General features: G+C 41.2%; 1 protein-coding gene across 3 annotated transcripts in view; it reads left to right on the forward strand.

The window, feature by feature from the left end:
* Positions 1 to 8,142: 8,142 nt before the first annotated feature.
* The window catches only part of BOC (BOC cell adhesion associated, oncogene regulated), a 93,698-nt gene continuing 79,594 nt past the window's right edge, over positions 8,143 to 22,246 (forward strand). Inside the window, exon 1 of one of the 3 annotated variants that reach the window (XM_061628319.1) lies at positions 8,143 to 8,595. The gene's annotated coding sequence lies outside the window, so the exon portion shown is untranslated. Of the gene's footprint in view, positions 8,596 to 18,224; positions 18,303 to 22,246 lie in introns of those variants that run through there. The other 2 variants (XM_061628316.1, XM_061628317.1) reach the window with 2 other exon arrangements.

The following is a 22,246-nucleotide window of genomic DNA, read 5'->3' on the forward strand; positions in this document are numbered from 1 at the left end:
TAGTCCAAGACTTGAAACCCTCGATAGATAGAGAGTTGGTGTCAAGAAGCCAGGTCTCTTGAAGGCAGACGATGTCAAACTTTTGGAGATAGGCGGTAAACTCTAGATCAACCATTTTATTTTTCCATCCAGCTATGTTCCAAGATATAAAATTTATAGTGGGGGATGATGCTATTGAGTCCCTCTGTGATGATGATTTGGGAGGTACTAACGGGCCCAGAGGAACTATCTTATCCTTGGGATTCTTCTCTTGTCATATTGGGGAGTTTCCCAAGGTAGTAATTTGGTCTAAGTTGGAATTCTGAATACAGCCATTAGAAGGTATTGGGCTGGTGTTATAAGGCAAATTATTGGATAGGCAAGCAGGCTTTATTGGAGAACCTAATTCCTCGGGGTCCAGATAGCACGCGGCTATCCAAGTTGGACCGTTTAAGGGCTCGCGTTTATCGAGTAGAAACCTATTAATAGTTGCGATCCCATGATTTGGAACTGGATTGAAAGAGGAAATCTGGTTTATTTCGGCTGTTACTTGTCTGGTAGAACTCCTCGGGGGAGGTGAGTTAAAAAAGTGGGGGGACTTAGCCGGATGTGAAACCCAATCGGGTGGCTTAGCCTGTGTATGCAGCCCTCCATTCTTAGCTTGGTTGGAATTTTTGGCTTGAAGGTTGGACAGTCGCGTTTTAAGACGGTCCAATCTTCGTATTATTGTGGATTGTTCAGTCTTGGGGAGGTCACCAAATACTTCCAACAACTGGATGTCTTCCGGTTCAAAAGACTCTTCTAGGGAAGTTATGGAGAGGTCTTTATCGTGGGCGTGTTCTTCCTGCGAGGGAGTAATATGGGGGGTCGGTGGTGCGTGAGCTACAGGGCTGACCTGAGGTCTAGCAATATAAGGAACAGCCCTTTGCCTGTAAGCTAAGGGAGGGAGGTGGATGGGTTGCAGGGGATGGGGAGGGACCGCATTCTCAAAATACCTCGTAATATAAATTCCAGTCCTGGCTAACAAGTTTCTTATGCCATAGACCATTCTTGCATAAGTTGGCTTTGTAAAAGAAATAATGCCTCGCACAGTCTTGTGATTATTGTTAAAGAAATAATCAATATGGGAGATGTCTGGAGGGCGAAGTTGATCCGGGAGGAAGGGTTCCAATATTGCCAGGAGCTGTTGTTTACGCTGGTGTTGGAGTTGGATCCGCAAAAACTTGGGATAGTTGAGGAGGACTAGCTTGTTCTGGATCAGAGTCGTATTCCAAAACACTTTGGATGGGTGGGTCTGTGCCTCTCTTTTACACGGAATCATAGGAAGTGAAGAGCGTGGCACCCTTTCGTCGCCAGGGGGCTGTACACGTGATGAAGAGGACAAGCCATTCATTTGCGCAGATGGATTTGAAAGGCCGGTCACAGGTATAACCCTTTTCTTAATTGTTCTAATAGGGTTCGCCACTGGGGAGGGTATAAGAAGCACGTTTGTAAGAGAATTGAGTAGCTCAAAAAGTGGCTTGTAATTTAGCTTCTTATACTGTGGAAACTTAAAGTTTTTGACATTCTTTGTCTTCTTTTTGAGGATTTTTTTTTTTTCCTGCCAGCGCAAGGTTTTGGCTTAGATGTTCCTTTCCATATTCGAAGGGGCTGGTTAATCGAGGTACCAGGATTAACTGGCTTTTTCCCTGGATTTATGGGAGTGGAAGCCTCCACTTTGTCCTCCTTTCCTTGTTTTAATTTCTTGGCAATAGTCACCAAGGTGCTCAGCAACGCATTACATTCAGTGAGAAAGGTTTTAATGAGCTCAAGTTCTTCTAGAATCAAAAAAGTCCAGCCTATCTGGGGATTGTTGTTTCCATTTGCGTTGTTATTGGCGTTGTTTGTATCTGGAAGAGAATCGGGTGGCATCCTAGGAGTTTTAGCTGGTTCTAATTCCAGTTCTAATGTATCTAGTTGTACCAGTTCCTCTAGGAATGCCGTCACTTTAGGCTCATGAGAAGTCTGTTGTTCTGCATTCTCTAGTTCTTTAGCTAAATTTAAAGAGGGGGGCTCTTCCCTCAGTCCATGGATGTCATTGGTGTGGTCTAGGGACCAATCCAGAATTGGAGGCAGATTCAGAAGCGGCTCCTGGTGCTCATCCTCATGGGGCTGGCTTGTATTCAGCCTGAGCGGAAAGAATTGCGTAATCTTTTAAACTGACTGAGGGGGGAAACCCGACAGGAGCTGAGAAAGGTCTGGTTCGGAATAAACCTCCCCCCTGGGATAAAAACCAAAGAAATGATGAAATTTTAAAAGGGGTAGGCCTAGAAGTAGGCATTGTGAGAGCAGGGGCACAGGATATAAATTCAGAAGAGCAAAATTACCACAGGCCTAACCACAAGTGCCAAAGACACTTGAAGAGAGACACTGCTTACAAGTGCCTGTACTCTAATGCTAGGAGCCTGCGAACCAAGATGGGAGAACTGGAGTGCTTGGTCTTAGAGGAGAGCATTGATATAGTGAGCATAACGGAGACCTGGTGGAATGGAGAAAACCAGTGGGATACGGTTATCCCTGGATATAAACTATATCGGAAGGACAGGGAAGGACGTATTGGTGGCGGAGTCGCTCTATACGTGAAAGAAGGCATTGAATCCAGCAAGCTCGAAACCCCAAAAGAGGCAGACTCCTCCACAGAATCATTGTGGGTGGTGATACCATGCCCCAGGAGGGACTTAATACTGGGAACGATCTATCGTCCCCCTGATCAAAATGCTCAGGGAGACCTTGAGATGAGATATGAAATTGAGGAAGCATCCAAACTAGGAAATGTGGTAGTAATGGGTGACTTCAACTACCCGGACATAGACTGGCTGCATATGTGTTCCAGTCATGACAAAGAAGCAAAGTTTCTAGATATTCTAAATGACTATTCCCTAGACCAGTTGGTCATGGAACCGACCAGAGGGACGGCAACCCTGGACTTAATCCTCAGTGGGGACTGGGACCTGGTGCAAGATGTAAGTGTTGTTGAACCGATTGGGAGCAGTGACCACAGTGCTATTAAATTAAACATACATGTAACTGGCCAATTGCCAAGAAAATCCAACACGGTCACATTTGACTTCAAAAGAGGAAACTTCACAAAAATGAGGGGATTGGTAAAAAGAAAGCTGAAAAACAAAGTCCAGAGGGTCACATCACTCGAAAATGCTTGGAAGTTGTTTAAAAACACTATATTAGAAGCTCAACTGGAGTGCATACCGCAGATCAGAAAAGGTACCGCCAGGGCCAAGAAGATGCCAGCATGGTTAACGAGCAAAGTCAAGGAAGCTCTTAGAGGCAAAAAGACTTCCTTCAAAAAATGGAAGTCTTGTCCAAATGAAGAAAATAAAAAAGAACACAAACTCTGGCAAAAGAAATGCAAGAAGACAATAAGGGATGCTAAAAAAGAATTTGAGGAGCACATTGCTAAGAACATAAAAACCAACAACAAAAAATTCTATAAATACATTCAAAGCAGGAGACCGTCTAGGGAGACAATTGGACCCTTGGATGATAAGGGAGTCAAAGGTGTACTAAAGAACGATAAGGAGATTGCAGAGAAGCTAAATGAATTCTTTGCATCTGTCTTCACAGTGGAAGATATAGGGAAGATCCCTGAACCTGAACTAACATTTGCAGGAAGGGATTCTGAGGAACTGAGACAAATAGTGGTAACGAGAGAGGAAGTTCTAAGCTTAATGGACAATATAAAAACTGACAAATCACCAGGCCCGGATGGCATCCACCCGAGAGTTCTCAAAGAACTCAAATGTGAAATTGCTGATCTGCTAACTAAAATATGTAACTTGTCCCTTGGGTCCTCCTCCGTGCCTGAGGACTGGAAAGTGGCAAATGTAACGCCAATCTTCAAAAAGGGATCCAGAGGGGATCCCGGAAATTACAGGCCAGTTAGCTTAACTTCTGTCCCTGGAAAACTGGTAGAAAGTATTATTAAAGCTAGATTAACTAAGCACATAGAAGAACAAGCCTTGCTGAAGCAGAGCCAGCATGGCTTCTGCAAGGGAAAGTCCTGTCTCAGTAACCTATTAGAATTCTTTGAGTGTCAACAAGCATATAGATAGAGGTGATCCAGTGGACATAGTGTACTTAGACTTTCAAAAAGCGTTTGACAAGGTACCTCACCAAAGGCTTCTGAGGAAGCTTAGCAGTCATGGAATAAGAGGAGAGGTCCTCTTGTGGATAAGAAATAAGAAGCAGAAAGCAGAGAGTAGGAATCAACGGACAGTTCTCCCAATGGAGGGCTGTAGAAAGTGGAGTCCCTCAAGGATCGGTATTGGGACCTGTACGCTCATGGGGTCTGAACTGGCGGTGACCGACCAGGAGAGAGACCTCGGGGTTGTAGTGGACAGCACGATGAAAATGTCGACCCAGTGTGCGGCAGCTGTGAAAAAGGCAAATTCCATGCTAGCGATAATTAGGAAAGGTATTGAAAATAAAACAGCCGATATCATAATGCCGTTGTATAAATCTATGGTGCGGCCGCATTTGGAATACTGTGTACAATTCTGGTCGCCTCATCTCAAAAAGGATATTATAGAGTTGGAAAAGGTTCAGAAGAGGGCAACCAGAATGATCAAGGGGATGGAGCGACTCCCTTACGAGGAAAGGTTGCAGCATTTGGGGCTTTTTAGTTTAGAGAAAAGGCGGGTCAGAGGAGACATGATAGAAGTGTATAAAATTATGCATGGCATTGAGAAAGTGGATAGAGAAAAGTTCTTCTCCCTCTCTCATAATACTAGAACTCGTGGACATTCAAAGAAGCCGAATGTTCGAAGATTCAGGACAGACAAAAGGAAGTACTTCTTTACTCAGCGCATAGTTAAACTATGGAATTTGCTCCCACAAGATGCAGTAATGGCCACCAGCTTGGACGGCTTTAAAAGAAGATTAGACAAATTCATGGAGGACAGGGCTATCAATGGCTACTAATCATGATGGCTGTGCTCTGCCACCCTAGTCAGAGGCAGCATGCTTCTGAAAACCAGTTGCTGGAAGCCTCAGGAGGGGAGAGTGTTCTTGCACTCGGGTCCTGCTTGCGGGCTTCCCCCAGGCACCTGGTTGGCCACTGTGAGAACAGGATGCTGGACTAGATGGGCCACTGGCCTGATCCAGCAGGCTCTTCTTATGTTCTTATGTTCTTAATCTTCGCTTGCTGTCCTAATAAGGGAGCCTCAGCTGTTTGAGGTGACAAGCCTAGTTCTTTATATCGCTTCCTTGTTAAAACCATGAGGATATTGAGGTTTGAAGTCAGAAGAATATCCAGTAGTCAAGGGGACCCTCCTCTTCGAGCCAGTATCGCGTTATCTCTGGCTTCCTCCCCCGCAATTGCTCATTGTCATTACGTGCCAACGTTTACTGCCGTTTATGGTAGAAGTGAGTTCGAAAGAAAAAAAAATTGCTCAGAGGCACAAAAAGAAAAAAGAGGCCAGTAATTGGGCTAATTATGGTCTAATAAAACTGATTACACCCCTGAGTGTCGAAGGGGAGATAAAACAGATTTTCATTACCTGCCTCCATCTTAGACCGGAAGTCCGCAAAAGGAGGGAGGAAAAGAGGGGAAGATAAGCAGAAAATATTAAGAGAGTTAAAGAGCTTCACAACTTGAAAATGGAATTTATATTTTAAAATTAAACTTTAAAAGCAAAAAAGATCAAGGGTGCATTGTTGAAATTTTACATTTATTAAACGGCTTAAAATAAGAAGAAAGAAGGGGGAAGCATTGACTACAGCAATAAGACAAACAGAAGAAAAAATTACAGTCAGTGAACAAAATATGATGGACAAGGGCCAGTTCCAATGGCTGCTCTTAGGGTGGTATTTGGTGCTAGTCCTACTTGGAGTAGACCCACTCAAGTTTATAAGCATGACTAACTTAAGGTCATTAATTTCAATGGGTCTACTCTGAGTAGGACTTCGTTGAATAAAACCCAGTGTGGTGGGCTGCATTTTCTTTCTATTCAGATTGTATTGTGCAGAAAGCAACCAAGTTAACGGAACATAAGAACATAAGAAGAGCCTGCTGGATCAGGCCAGTGGCCCATCTAGTCCAGCATCCTGTTCTCACAGTGGCCAACCAGGTGCCTGGGGAAAGCCCACAAGCAGGACCCGAGTGCAAGAACACTCTCCCCTCCTGAGGCTTCCGGCAACTGGTTTTCAGAAGCATGCTGCCTCTGACTAGGGTGGCAGAGCACAGCCATCATGGCCAGTAGCCACTGATAGCCCTGTCCTCCATGAATTTGTCTAATCTTCTTTTAAAGCCATCCAAGCTGGTGGCCATTACTGCATCTTGTGGGAGCAAGTTCCATAGTTTAACTATGCACTGAGTAAAGAAGTACTTCCTTTTGTCTGTCCTGAATCTTCCAACATTCAGCTTCTTTGAATGTCCACGAGTTCTAGTATTATGAGAGGGAGAAGAACTTTTCTCTATCCACTTTCTCAATGCCATGCATAATTTTATACACTTCTATCATGTCTCCTCTGACCCGCCTTTTCTCTAAACTAAAAAGCCCCAAATGCTGCAACCTTTCCTCGTAAGGGAGTCGCTCCATCCCCTTGATCATTCTGGTTGCCCTCTTCTGAACCTTTTCCAACTCTATAATATCCTTTTTGAGATGAGGCGACCAGAACTGTACACAGTATTCCAAATGTGGCCGCACCATAGATTTATACAACGGCATTATGATATCGGCTGTTTTATTTTCAATACCTTTCCTAATTATCGCTAGCATGGAATTTGCCTTTTTCACAGCTGCCGCACACTGGGTCGACATTTTCATCGTGCTGTCCACTACAACCCCGTGGTGTCTCTCCTGGTCGGTCACCGCCAGTTCAGACCCCATGAGCGTATATGTGAAATTCAGATTTTTTGCTCCAATATGCATAATTTTACACTTGTTTATATTGAATTGCATTTGCCATTTTTCCGCCCATTCACTCAGTTTGGAGAGGTCTTTTTGGAGCTCTTCGCAATCCCTTTTTGTTTTAACAACCCTGAACAATTTAGTGTCATCAGCAAACTTGGCCACTTCACTGCTCACTCCTAATTCTAGGTCATTAATGAACAAGTTGAAAAGTACAGGTCCCAATACCGATCCTTGAGGGACTCCACTTTCTACAGCCCTCCATTGGGAGAACTGTCCGTTGATTCCTACTCTCTGCTTTCTGCTTCTTAACCAATTTCTTATCCACAAGAGGACCTCTCCTCTTATTCCATGACTGCTAAGCTTCCTTAGAAGTCTTCGGTGAGGTACCTTGTCAAACACTTTTTGAAAGTCTAAGTACACTATGTCCACTGGATCACCTCTATCTATATGCTTGTTGACACTCTCAAAGAATTCTAATAGGTTACTGAGACAGGACTTTCCCTTGCAGAAGCCATGCAACAGTTTGCTACAAGCAGAAATGGTGACTTACCATGCCTGCCACATAATACATGTTTGGAAGCCCCTTTCAGATGATCTAGTGAATGTAATATGCTATAACCATAGCATTTTATTTAAAATGTATAAACAAGTAACTTAGAAGCCATGGGGAAGACGGGATGGCCTTCAGTTTTAGACTATATACATTATGAATTAGTTTTGTTCTAATCTAGAATATGTTGCAATATTCTCGTTGTACCACCTCAGCATAGATTTTTGATGTGCAGCAAAGGAAAGCGATCCAACGGGCGATCTAATCCTACGCTCACTTCCATAGAGTAAGTCCTGTTGAACGTAGTGGTCTGACTTTCCAGGACACATGCATCGAATCCGGCTGAAAAGAAAAAGCGATAGAAAGCAGGCAACTGTTTAGCAGGAGACGCATCTAGACAACCGCATTTCTTTTTCGTCAGCGAAGCAGACTGTTCCAAATGATCTGCCATCTCCGCTTTCCTGCGTATACATCCTGCTGTGATCAGTGTGCCGCGCAATAGTGAAACCCCGCTCCCAACTCCCAATCGTCGCTTTACACCCCCTCCCCACCCAGTGCAGATGAATAGGGATCAGTTGCTTTGACTGAGGACTGCCACATACCAACTGCAGAAGGGGGGAGCGGAGAGAGACCCTCCTCCTTTATTTGCCAAATTTTTCATTCCAACTTTCCCAGCTTCCGCTTCTCTCGGATTGGCAGAGGAGGGAGACTTTATATGTGATCCTCTTAAACAACGTCTTCCCTCCTTTAAATATCAGGTGGAAGAGGGGGATCTCAGCTCATGCTCCTGACTTATTTTTGGGGAGAATGTTACTGTTTCGTTACTTTCTTTTTTAGGGCGTTCCATTTCTCTCTTTCCACTTCTTCGGCTCCTTTTCCCCTCCTCCGAAAGGGGAGGGGAATGGGCGGTTTCGGAGCCGGGTTAGCAAAAAGAAGGGAATTGTTTGGGAGTTCAGTCATCCAAAAAACCTTCTTCCATATGGCTGTCTCGATTCCAGCGCCTTTCCCCTCTCTTATAATTTCTCCTTCCTGTTCCGCTGAGCTTTATAGGAAAGCTGTAGACTCTTCCTAAAAACAGCCAACTTCCAAGTACAACAGCTTCTCTTCCTCTCTTAAACCTTCTCCATCCAGATCCTCAACTTCAGCTTTATTTTGGTGAGTGTCTTGCAGATCTGTCCGGCCTGGAATCTTCCCAGCCTTGGGATTTTAGGCTCTTTGTTGCTGTTTTTTAAATCCCCTTCTTTTGCTTTCGTTCATAAACTGTCTCTCTTCAGCATCGTTAGAGATCTGGGGTGAGTGAAACAGTAGCAGCAATAACAAAACAACCCCTCAATTTGATTTTAAAAAACAATAACTGAGGAGTAAAATTAACTGTGTAACAGTGATTTGTGGTGTTGGAAATTTGGGAGGACAGAACCGGGATGTTTGGTTGGCAGCTTTTAAAAGACGAGTTTATAAGATGAATTTGATAGTTTATAAGAAAGCATAATTTTCCAACGGTTCTTAACTTTCTCTGTGGTGGTTTGTTTTCCACTGGGCAGGTGGGATTTGTAGGCTGGTTGTTTCACTTTTTTCGCCAGCATCTTGGCAGTAATGGAGGGCCTTGCATTTGCTCTGCACATCTAATAGTTGCCAAAACTACCCCAGAAATTGCATTTAAAAAAAACAAAAAGCCCTTTTTCTTATCTGGGTCAGGTAGAAAAGGCAATCTAGGAAATGCCTCATAGCAAGCCAGTGTCAATAGGATATAATTATATATTTTAGAAATTTGCAGAGATGGGGGAGAGAGCATGGAGACCAGCAGCATCTTTGCTTGTGACTATGCACAAGGGCTGCTGTGGCATAGAGAATGCATGAATGGATTTGCTCAGGGTAAACAAGTTTGTTGTCTACATTTGCTTGTGGAACTACTTATTTTTGTCCACCTTTTGTTGAATCATGTTTAAATAAAACAGAAATTGGAAGTCGCAGCTTTCTTCTCTTGAGTAGAAGAGCATCTTAGAGGATTTTATAACATACCAAGATGCCTTGTTTTAGTTGCAAGATTTTGTCAGAGTTTTGCTTAACACAACTGAGAAGTAAAAGTTATTGTGGGAGCATCCTAGTTCAGCTTGTCAAAAGGATATCTAACACTTGCTAATAAAGTGGGGGAAATTGTCAAGTAGCAAAACTTATGTAAACATCTTGGGCGGAATCCAGCTGCCGCTAAGCCCTCTTAAAATTTAGGGATTTCAGTGGGAGAGATTCCAGCACCTGTTTAATTGTCCATTTGATTTCAGTAGGTCAAAAAGGTGCTTAACTTTGGCTAGACTGTGGCCTTGGTGTTCTTGAGAAATACTTGTAAGAGCCCCCATTCCAGAAATACTTCAATTTTTTGAAAACAGTTACAGGCATATTAGTTTTTTGAAAATTATATGTTCTTCAAAGATTGCACGTCAGTGAACAAAGCTATATTGATATTGTCTTTATGTTAAACTTGTAGAAGTTCTAGGTGAACTGGGATTTTTCTGTGAATTCTTCTATGAAAAATATAATTTAAAAAAGCTTCGCTTAGAGTTCCTTGTATTCTTTCTTCTGATTCCATTACCACTGTTTTTAAGAATGCAAACTCCTTATGGGTATTTGGGGATTAGGCATTATCTTTTATTATTGATTTTTTAAGCAAAGGAAAAATAAGCTGCTATTTACATGGGTTTACAGAACTGATTTACATAGCTGGGAATCAAGTGCAGTTCACCACCTCTGTTTGGCTGTTAAGGCTTTCCAACCACTTTTGTAATGAAACCTTTGGAAAGACGTATATGTCCAGGCTAAAGAACAGAATTTAAGTTATGTGTGGCTATTTCTAATGAGGACTAAGATTTTAGGACAGTTATCAAGGAGATTTCTCCTATTTAGGCATGGGTTGACCTTGTCTGTCAGCTTGTGTAATGGAACGCAGCAGCTTTCCTCTACCAATACACCACATGTTCTGTTTGGGTTCATAGTGCAAAACCTATCCATTGTTTTAATATTTCAGCATTTCTCCAGCTAGTTTTAGTCTTATGGTCTTTTCAATGAGGTGGGTGTGGGTGTGTTTCTGATTTAGAGCTGATCTTTGGGACATCACTATCTTGTTGGTCTGAAAGAATGAGAGTCACAAAATAAACTTTTTATTGGCCCAACATCTGTTGCTGAGAATGAACATGCTTGATGAATAAAGCTCAGAGATACAACTCTTTCTAAGGGAGCTGGCCTATAGAGAATACCACCCTAAATAGTTTTGCACTAGTGAATGTTATAATTTTTGTCTGCCCTTTCATCCTAATCCCCCTCACCCCAAAACCATACTTAATAACCGTCCTTCCCAGACCCCACTGTAATGTCATGTTAACAGTTTTGCTACTTAGAAATGTAGTTTCAGCTCCTATTAATTCTGCACTAACTGAATAGTGTAGGATTTAGCATTTATCATGTACTTTTTAGTCTTCAGTTTGTAGTTTGTTTCCAGTCCAGTGGTTCCACTGCAGAGAACTAATGAAGGTCCACAATGTGAGCATGAGGCAGTTTAAAACAGACCCCAGCTCTTTCTTCCAGAGATTGTATAAGAAAGGGATAGACAGTTGGGAGTTTGAGGTTGGAGCGGTATACGTTCTGACTCCTCCTGTGATTCTTTCCTACCCACAAACTTGTGATAGCATATATCTAACTCATGAGTGCAAATCATTATAGTATTCATCACAACTTGCAATAATAAAAAGCTACAACCACAATCATGTGAAAGAGAAGTAGTTAAATTGGTTGCTTCTGTTGGTAAAGAAAGGATAGTAGTATTGGAATGCTGAAAACATAGGTTATATTAAGAGGCTGAGTCAGTTTTCTGATTGATTTACAATCATATTTCATTCTCAGAAAGGAGTAACCAAAACACTCTCTTATATAGGCTGGCAGAAGAAAGACGCATAACCCATATACTTAAAACACTCTCTACCTTTTTTATAGCTAAAGGACTGGCTTGTGGTGAATAGCTGAAAGTTATGCCTGTAATAGCTATATGGAAAGGTGTAGGACACTGGAACTACTGTTGGAATAGGGGGCTGGACTTGGAAATGCACATTACATTGGCCTGTTTTGGCTCACAGTGAAGGTGATGAGAGAGTTGTACCACTGGCTTTAGTAGGGGACATGGTAAGTCAGTATTGCGTGCATCTGGAAGTCTCCAGAGTTGGTGAGTTCAGCTTATAAACTTTTTTTGGAAAGGTTTTATTGTAATAATAAACAGACAAAAATGGAATAACAAACAAAAGGGAAACAACACCTTGTGAACTTTTTCATTAAATTTGTTTGGTTCTTCATTCTGAATAGCCTTTCTTGATACTCATTTTACAGGCTAATCAGATCTCTGAGGGTCATCTTATCAATCTTTTCCATGTCCCTGGATATCATAAAGTTGGAGAATGGAACTTTTTAGACATATCAGTGCAATGTAGATACAGATATGCAATAAAAATATTTAAACATACTAGAAGTGCAATAGATGTTAATCCTAACAAGTATTGTCTGTTTCTGCTTACCTTCATTAGCCTTCATCAACTTGGTGCCCTCTAGATGATTTTGACTACAACTCCCATTAGCCCCAGCCAGCACATGTGCATGTTCTGAGGGGACACTCAGAAGTCCATGGCATAAATATATTCAATACATTCATAGTATAAATACAAATACATGTTTAATGTTAGGTCCGAATGAGGTCACTGTGATGGACATTGCTAAACGTGAGCTTTCTTGGTATGGGTGTTGGTTTTGACCACATTACCCTTTGATTATGGACTATGGGTGGGGAACCTGCAGTCCTCCAGATGTTGCTCAACTACAATTTGCATCATCGCTGACCATTGGCCATGTTAACTGGGGTGATGGACATTGGAGTCCAACACATCTGGAAGATGACAAGTTCCCCACACCTGAGTTTTCTTAGTGGTGGCACCAAAGTTGGAACTTTCAGCTTAAGATGTTTCATCTTTCATTCTAATTGCTGGCTCGCAGTAGGCCGGTGAAAACTATTCCAAAAGCATTAATCTAACCTTTCATGTTAGAAAACTGTTGATCATGCCTGCATAAATTTTGATGGGTTTTCCTCATTGTTTTATTTCTTAATTTTGTAAACCACTTTTGCCAAATAGTAGTATAGAAATTTAATGAGAACATTTGAGCTCATGGAGCTTCCATCAACAAACACCTACATCACCAAAGGTGATAGCCTTCATATGACTATGTACTTTGATAAAGTGTTACTGCAAGTGGTTATTCAGCAAATTGTTCTTTGAATGTTCTAAAGTGTTACATAGATGTTAAATAGTATAATAAATTTACAGTTTTCAATACAATAATATAATCAATGTGGCATTTACTGGTGATCATTCTGATAATATGTCATGGTAAATAAATGCTGTGGTAAATCCTGTGGGTTTTTGTTTTGTTTTGCAAGGGTAGGAGTTGATCCTCCAGGGTTTTCAAGATGTAGTTACCTAACAAATGTCAAAATTTCAAAAAGGGTGCAGAGAAGGAAGGAAGAGGCAAAGGGATAGTTGTGAGTAGATGCGGTTATACATACTTCAGCTTTGTTATGGCTGGGGACAAAGATTGAGAAAGTAAGGTAAAGGATCCAAATAAAGGGTATTGATTTGAAAATAGATAGCGCATTGGTTCAGACATAACATAAGAACAGGAGAAGAGCCCTACTGGATCATACCAAAGGCATATCTAGTCCAACATTCTGTTCTTTCATAGACCAATGAGATGCCTATGGGAAGCTGAGAAGCAGGGCATGAGCGTAGTAGCACTATACCACACATAATCCCCAGTAACTAGTATTCAGAGGCACATGGGCTCTGAATACTGGATATAATATAGCCATGATGACTACTAGCTGTTCACCATAACACTAATGCAGGTGTAACCAATATGATGCCCTCCAGATGTTGTTGGACTACAGCTACTATTATGCTTGACCCATTGGCCATTTGGGCTTCAGCTGATGGGAATTGTAGTCCAGCAGTTGTAGTTGGTTATCCCTGCATTAAGCATGGTCAGGATCCCATGCTTCCCCTCCACTCCTTTGGTGTGACTGCAAGGCGGAGAGCAGAAGCATCTGCTTCTTTTAAAGAAACCAAAGTTCTCCGTTATGTCTGAACTTGGGGAAATCTGGTTCTTTTAAGCTATAGCTAGTGAACTATCCAGAAACTCAAGCTACAGTTTGATCCTGGCTTGTTTGAGCTAACCAATTTTCCCAAGTTTGAACATAATGCAGAACTCTGGTTAGTTTAAAAGCAGAACAAAAGCTTCCAGTGTTCTCACTGCCATTCAGAGAGGAGAAGTGTGCGAACCTTAGACTCATGCACATAACACTGAACCATAGTTTAGAAAGAAAGATGGTGCCATGCAGGTGTTCTAGGTGGAGGGAGTTCTAGGCATAAGATTTGCTAGGAAAAATGGGCAGAGTTATTTAAGAATTGAATATGATTAAATTCAAAACTGGCTAGGTACAGCCCCCATCTTACTTGAAGAACTGCCATTGTTTGCCATGTGATAGAAGCCAGTGTGATTAGGAACCTTCTATAGGAAGAGACTTTATGCTTGTATGAGTTGGCGGTGTGTCAGTACTGTATTATGCTTTGACAGTGGGAGGTTCAAACAATCAGTGTCTGCGCTGGTATAGGCTTCTCAGAGGACTGCACCCCCTCAATTTTCGCATAGGGAACCCTTTGTTTGAAACCACATCTACATGGAAATTGTGCCCCAGGTCAAAACTTATCACCTCAAAGAGAAAGCTTGCTTTCAAGTCTTCTACCAGATGTGATATATTTTGGTGTACGGTGTGATTTTCACAAGTGTGGATATAAAACAAGCGACTTCCATCTGAAAACTGAAGTTATACTTATGCACAAGAGGATTGTGAATGTTGGAATTGGACCTTTGGCTGATCAGCTGACAGTCTTGAGTAGGTCGTAGTTCTGCAACTGGTTTATGTTTTTAGCCAATAGTGGTACAGAGAGAACATTGTAATCTCTAATAGTTAGTAATCCCCCACCAGCTAACTCCTGCTTCTTCTCTCTCCTAATTCCTTCCCTCTTTCAAGTCTTTCTTTATGAAAGCCTCCACCCCCAAAAGTAAAAGGTGGAAGGGAGCTGGCAAGAGAGATGATGTCAAATTCATTAGTTGACTTTTACCCCAGTTGCCCCAAAAATGTTTTTAACGTATTTGAATAAAATTATGTGTGAAAAATCCAACTTGAGATAAAATAAATGTAGTCCATTCATCTCTAGAGTGATCATAGTGGGAATATTGTGCCAGAATTACACAACAAAGATTCTTTCCTACATGCTGCTAACTGGAACTCTTTGGGTTATTATTAATTATTATACATTTGTGCAGTTCTTACGTCTCCCCCCAAATATCATGAATAATGGTTAGATCTAACCAACTCTTTCCACAATAAAAGTTTATTTATTTGTTAAATTATTATTATTATTATTTAATTATATCCCGCCCTTCCTCCCAGAAGGACAAACAAAAACACTGAAAATACTTTAAAACATCTTTAAAAAAGATGTTAAAACATATTAAAATAAAATGTCTTAAAAACATCATTAAAAAACAACTTTAAAAACATCTTAAAAAGCAATTCCAGCACTGACACAGACAGGGATAAGGTCTCTACTTAAAAGGTTGTTGAAAGAGGAAGGTCTGTAGTAGGCGCCAAAAAGATAACAGACAGTGCCTGTCTAATATTGAAGGGGACGGAATTCCATAGTGTTGGTTCCACAACACTAAAGGTCCACTTCCTATGTTGATCGGAATAATAATAATAATAAATAAATTTTATTTTTCAGCCGCCTATCTGTCCGGGTTAGGGACACTCTAGGCGACGAACAACAAGAATAAAAACAATACATATAGATCAACATAATCAAATTTTAAGCTAAAAAACCATTCATTAAATCAATTGTAACGTAAGTTAATCTGTCCCAATCTTGTAGGCCTGCCTGAACAGCCAGGTCTTCAAGGCTCGGCGATAGCTGGACAGGGAGGGAGCATGTCTGAGATCGAAAGGGAGAGAGTTCCAGAGGGTGGGGGCCACAGCAGAGAATGCCCTCTCTCTGGTCCGTACCAGCCTAGCTGTTCTCACCGGTGGTACCGAGAGAAGGTCTTGCGAGGCTGATCTCGTCAGGCGGCACAATCGGTGATTCTGTAGGCGTTCCTTCAGATATACTGGGCCGAAACCGTATAGGGTTTTAAAGGTCAACACCAACACCTTGAATTGGGCCCGGTAGACAACTGGTAGCCAGTGAAGATCTAATAACACTGGGGTGATATGATCCCAGCGACGGCTATGCGTAATCAAGCGTGCCGCCGCGTTCTGTACCAGCTGTAATTTCCGGACCGTTTTCAAGGGTAACCCCACGTAGAGCGCATTGCAGTAGTCTAAGCGAGAGGAGACCAGGGCATGTATCACCTGAGGGAGCAGGTGAACAGGAAGATAGGGACGCAGTCTCCGTATCAGATGTAATTGATACCAAGCTGCCCGGCTCACTGCTGTAATCTGAGCCTCCATGGACAGCTGGGAGTCAAGTATGACCCCAAGACTGCGGACCTGGTCCTTCAGGGGTAAACTTACCCCATCAAGCATCAGGTCAGTAATTCCTAACTTCCTTTTATCTCCCACAAGTAATACCTCAGTCTTGTCGGGGTTCAGCTTCAGCCTATTCTCTCCCATCCATCCACTTACGGATTACGGAATAGACCTCATGATAAGATGGTATCTGTAGGAGGCCCTCACCTGCAGAGTGCAGTGATCGACTGGGTATATAAGGGATAAGACAGTCTTTCAGGTATCCTGTTCCCAAGCTGTATAGGGCTTTGTACACCAAAACTAGAATCTTGAACTTGGCCCAGTATTCACCTGGTCTGTATGTTAACTTTCACCACTGACTGGCAGCCCTGTGGCAAATTTCCTACATACTCCCCAGCAGTATTGTGAAGTAAAACTCACTGTTTGACATGAGAGCATTATGTTGTGAATTTCCCTGACATCTTCAAGTCAGGCTGGCAAAACTCCTATCTGAAACCTGAGACTATTATTATTTATTACATTTATACTCCACCTGTCTTTTCATGGTAGAAACCCAAGGTGGCTTACATATGGTTCCCAGGCAGTCTCCCATCCAGCATTGACCAGACCTGACCCTGCTTAGCTTCAGCAGGGAGCTGGCCTTACGTGCCTTCAGACCATAGCCTGGGACCTGAGACTACAGAACCTTTGCCAGTCAATGTAGATGGCACTGAGCTAGAAACTCTCCTATATTCCCTATTTTTTTTATTTAGGTCCAGATCATATAATGCATATCTGGACTGAGATGGCAAGGATAGAGCCTGGGACCTTTTATAGGCAAAGTATGTTCTCTACCACTGAGCAGTGGTACTACTACAATTGTCACCTGCTCCTGTGTAAAACACACACGCACAGTGGAATAGAGGTAAGCCATCGAATGCATGTGCAAAGCCAGTGGTCAGTGAGTGTCCAGTGATAGGACATTGTGAAACAATGGAAATTATTTTTGTGTAAAAGATGTACAAAAAGAGATGCACAGACATGGGGCAGGGAAGGGGAAGGAGCATTCTAAAGTTGATCAATGCATTGCCTGCAACCAACTAGCATTACTCTACTGCGCTCTCACTCGTCACTGTCTTCTGCTGGAAAAACAATGGTGAATGAGATGGTCAGATCCAATAAGTCAGTTCTTATGGAAGTGAAGAGAGCCAGTGTGGTGTAATGGTTAGAGTGTTGGACTACGACCTGAGAGACCAAGGTTCAAATCCCCACACAGACATGAACCTCACTGGGTGACCTTGGGCCAGTCACTGCTCTCAGCCTCAGAGGAAGACAATGGGAAGCCACCTCTGAATCTCACTTACCATGAAAACCCTATTCATAGGGTCGCCATAAGTCGGAATCGACTTGAAGGCAATCCATATGGAAGTGAAGCAGCATGTTATTTCAAGAATGAGGCTGGGGACACACAAGAAATCTTCTCTGTACAGTATGAGCTGCTCTCTCAACTAAGTTTGAACTCCTCCCTCTGTGTTAATAACTTTGCATAGCTCACATTGGCTGCATTCAGATGATGGGATCAAGACAAGTCTAATGGAACCTTAACAGATACTGGAGGTAGGACTAAAAAATTAAGGTTGATATAGTTATGAGAATACTCAATATAAATTTAATAAAACACATAAAAAATATACAATGAAAAGGAATATAAAAGGTGTAACATACAAAAGTCAAACAATGACAGACATGATACTATGATCTTCAAAAGTATGTAACTAAAACAATATACATCATGAAGAATGTATCTGATGTGTACAAATTTTGTTCAGATGGTCCGTTTCTTTTATGAAGAAAAGAGAAATATGTTTTTTGTTTAAAAAGTCCAGCCAGACGCGTTTCGACAGATGTCTTTTTCAATGGCCTGAAGTTAAACAAATACATAATACAATGTATTTTTATAAAATTTTATAAAATTATATATATATTATGTCAAAAAGCAATATATTCTTCTGACTTAGTTGCTAAGTAGCAATATATTTGTTGAGTGCAACATATCCAGCACTTTTTTGGTTCTTTTCAGTTAGTTTAGTTTGCAGTATCACTCAGTGTTATATACCTTTAAGAATACATAACACAGATGTTTTGAAGTTCACTAATTTACAAAAGCCTCACAGCTTTTGGGCCCTAATTTTGTACTAAAAGAGCATTGGCTCAGTTAACTTTTTCATGAAGACTAGTACCAAGCTACAGTGTTTAAAGAAGTGAATGTCATGTGAGTTTTTTGTTAAAAAATAGTATTTTTCTTCTTATGTATCTTTATTGTTTGATAATTTTGTACTCTTGCCTCTGTTCATTTTTGATATGTGTATATATTTTACAGATTTCTTTGGATATCGTATTTTTGTTGAAGTCATATTAGCAATTCCTTTGGTTATTGCATTATATTCAATTTCTGTTGAAAGTCAAATCAGTAGTATGTATATTTTATATTATATTTACATCTTTTAAAAAAACATTTCATATTTTTATAAAAAAGATATAAAAATACATTGTATTATGTATTTGTTTAACTTCAGGCCATTGAAAAAGACATCTGTCGAAACGCGTCTGGCTGGACTTTTTTAACAAAAAACATATTTCTCTTTTCTTCATAAAAGAAACGGACCATCTGAACAAAATTTGTACACATCAGATACATTCTTCATGATGTATATTGTTTTAGTTACATACTTTTGAAGATCATAGTATCATGTCTGTCATTGTTTGACTTTTGTATGTTACACCTTTTATATTCCTTTTCATTGTATATTTTTTATGTGTTTTATTAAATTTATACTGAGTATTCTCATAACTATATCAACCTTAATTTTTTAGTCCTACCTGCATTCAGATGATAACTCACCGTATCAAGTCTTGGGCTTGCATGTGCCCCAGCCCCTCTCCTTCATGAATAAGGGAGGGAATTTGAAGCTTCTAGTCACAATTTGTAACAAGCTGTAGTTTCATTTCTTATGTGAATACAGGAAATGGTAGTTTACAACCCATAATTAGTTAACAAACCAGGATATCAAACCAGGACCTGATCCATAGTGCAGATGTTTCTGCGTACAAAAAGCAGTTCCATTGGATGTTGTCTGAGAAATATGAGATGACATAGTAGTTGAAACGTTTGTGTCTAATTTTTAGCATCAGTAAGTTACGAATTCTGGCAACTTGCTAGTTCTTCGCTTTGCTGCTTCTGTGTATGTCAACCTTCCCTTTCCATTATTCAAAATGACTTTCAAAATCAATGTTTTCATATACCTTTTGAATGAGATGAAAGAATCTATCTTTTCCTTCACTACAATGGCAAAATACAAATTTAGAAGGCCAACTTCATTTGGTGTAAGATATGCATGATTTGATACACGCAGAACTTTTCATTGAATGGAAATGGAAAGGGCTAGATGGGGACAGAAATGTGGATGCAAAATCAGAAACCTTTGGGAGGGAAACATTTTCCCCATTTTTTAGTTTTCAGAAAACCCCCCCATAAAGACTTCAGAAAAATGCAGAAAAAAGTGTTTTTAATTTTTTTCCATTTTTTTCATGGGCCTTCACAACTCTGGCCAGGGACCAAATCACAAATACATTCAGAAGTAAGCCCCATTGAGTTCACTGGGGTTTACTCCTAGGAAAAGTGTGTATAGGTTTGCAGCCTAAATACCTTAAGACTCAATGAGCCACATCTAAATGTGTATAATGTCTACATTTAAAAATAGTGGGTAGTATTCAATGAAATATTTGCGCTAGCACAAGGATTAGCACTACCACATCAAGACTTCCCCCTCTCTTCTCCTTCTCATGTGCACTCTCATGTCCACTCTGAACAGATTTAGGGGGTGCATGTGGGTAGGAGAGGGGTAGAGCATTCTTTTGCACAAGGAGATGTTCTTGTGGTGAGGGCCCCTTCTCCTTACATACAACCCCAGTGTGCTGAAATGAAGAGATAATTGAATATGATCTGTAATGACTGTTTCACACATGCAAGTCATCACTTGATGTTGCAGTTATCAAATGATTAATGTATGAACCCACCTTAATTCATAGTTATTATAGAAAGTTATTTTTATACCAGTATTTTTGTAGATGTTCAAATATTAATACATTATACAGCAGACTTTTGTAATCAAGGAATCCAAGGCTGTATACTCCACTGGCTTTTGCACTGTTTTTTCTACCACTATACAGCCCAACTGTTTATTGAAAGGATCATGGGGTAAACACATGAATGGAAAATTATTATACGTGGTTAGTTATTTCAGCAACTCCCCAAATCGCTTCAAAACCAAAACCAATTCACAACTGACAGAAGTAACTTGCTTTCCCCAGTACCTGTTCCCTTACCCAAATACTGTCACATGCTCTAAGACAGAAGTGGAGTACCTGTGACCCTCCAGATGTTGATGAACTACAATTCCCACCATCCCTGAACATTGGCCATGCTGCCTGGAACTGATGGCAGTTGGAGTCCAACAACATCTGGAGGGCCACAGATTCTACATCCCTGTTATAAGAGAATTCCAGCTATTGGATAAAACATAATTCACTAATAGACAAAAAACCTTGTGGTTTAAGAATGTACCTATAGCCAACAGATATTTCTATCATACTTTAAAAAGCAGGGAAATTGAGATTGGAGGGGGAGGGGCAAAGGAAGGGGCAGGGGAGGGCAGATTCGATCATTTGCATGCTTATTGAGTTCAATGGTATTTACTCCCATGCAATCATGCTTAAGATAGGTAAAGCTGAACATGGGGAGGGGAGGGGGAAGGGAAGGAGGGGATTGGAGGGGGGAGGAAAGTGGCAAGAGGGAGGGGATAGAAGGGAGGGTGTGTTTGCTCATTTGCATACTTTTTGAGTTCAGTGGGATTTATTTCTGTGCAATCATGTTTGAAAATGGAAATTGACTGCTTTCAAGTGGATCCCGACTTATGGCGACCCTATGAATAGGGTTTTCATGGTAAACAGTATTCAGAGGTGGTTTTACCATTGCCTTCCTCTGCGGCTGAGAGGCAATGACTGGCCCAGGTCACCCAGTGAGCTTCATGGCTGTGTGGGGATTTGAACCTTGGTGTCCCAGGTCGTAGTCCAGCACTGACCTGGGGGAGGGGCAGGTAGGGGAAGAGAAGGGGAAGGGGAGGAGATTGGGTGGGTGGGCACTGGATAGAGGGGAAGCCCCTTTCCTTTTCAAAAGGAAAACATTGTGAACAGTATCATTGCTTTTCAGGGTTTCCCCCACCTTTTTATTCTACAGCAGGCACATGTAGCCTCCCACCCAAATTTAAACCAAAGCTGTTCCTGGTCACATCCACACCAGGCCTTTATTTCACTTTGGACAATCATGGCTTCTCTCAAAGAATCCTGGGAAGTGTAGTTAGTGAGAGTTGCTTGGAGATGCCCTGTTCCCCTCAGAGCTTCAATCAGAGCAGCTGACTGTTAAACCACTCTGGCCACTGGAGCTCTCTCAGGGAAATAGGAGTCTCCTCTCAGCACCATTCACAAACTACACTTCTCAGGATTCTCTGGGGGAAGCCATGACTGTCTCACGTGAAATCAAAGTCTGGTGTGGGTGTGGTCCCCTGATTAGGCAAGCCAAGTAGCTGTGAGTCTGGCTTTTAGACACTGACAGTTGATTCATACTGAGCATGCCCGACACTATAATTCAATTCAATGCAAAAATTATTAAATTAATTAAAAATCAGCCAGGCTTTTTTTTTTTTTACTTTTAAACTGCAGAAGATGAAGGTCAGAGTATGGGGCAAGGTCAGTAATAGGATTACAGGTACTCTGTGAACATGGGTGATTTTTAATGAATTTCAACAAATTATGAGAGCTCTGACAAAAAAAGTCCAAAAGGAGTCTGGGTTTTCTCCCTCTCTTTTTAGACTTTGAACTCTCGATTCTCCCTGACTGTTTTGTTTATTGCCATGAAAATTGAGAGGGTTGTTAAACAAGCATTTCTGAGTTCAGGACTATAAGTTTTGTAAGGTTTTGTTTTGAAATGAGCTTATAGGAAGCCTCAGAATGTCATGGGGGGTATTTTCAATTTAACATTGCGGAAAGTGAAAAATCCCCACTGGCTGTAGTATACAGCCACTCTTGTGGCTGTATAATAATATCACAACACAGCATGGATAGGGCTTGCTGGGCAGGGGAAGGTGGTGTCCCAATAAA

This window comes from Rhineura floridana, chromosome 5, assembly GCF_030035675.1.
Source record: "Rhineura floridana isolate rRhiFlo1 chromosome 5, rRhiFlo1.hap2, whole genome shotgun sequence".
In the NCBI taxonomy this organism is placed as follows: domain Eukaryota; kingdom Metazoa; phylum Chordata; class Lepidosauria; order Squamata; family Rhineuridae; genus Rhineura; species Rhineura floridana.